Raw genomic sequence first — 436 nt, 5'->3', positions numbered from 1 at the left:
GTCATGGTTTCAGTTGAATATTCATTCCTTCAGTTAATCCACAGACTTGACAAATGGTTTAAAGGGATGGTATTATTTTGTTTTTGAGTATTTTCTGTAGATACAGTTGTAAAACATAATAATGAAATTATGATGCAATGAACGACATTGTAAAACTTAAATACCAAAATTATTTTTCAGGAAAAGTGTTGTGTTTACCAGAATGGTATTCATCTCATCTATTTGTGTGGTGACTTCAGTAAGTTGGATAACTATTTAGCCAATTCATGGTATGAAGGGTTCTTTGTAGTCATGGTGAACTATAGAGGAATTTAAGTTTATGCGTATTTAGGAGATCGAAAGTTATAAACAGATGGTACTTTTTGTTTCCAAATCGTTATAAGTTGAATTATCAACGATTTTCTCCTCCGGAGGTTCCGTGAAATGCTATTTGGCT

This window comes from Schistosoma mansoni, chromosome 3 (genome assembly GCF_000237925.1).
Source record: "Schistosoma mansoni strain Puerto Rico chromosome 3, complete genome".
In the NCBI taxonomy this organism is placed as follows: Eukaryota; Metazoa; Platyhelminthes; class Trematoda; order Strigeidida; family Schistosomatidae; genus Schistosoma; species Schistosoma mansoni.
This window is presented reverse-complemented; position numbering follows the sequence as displayed.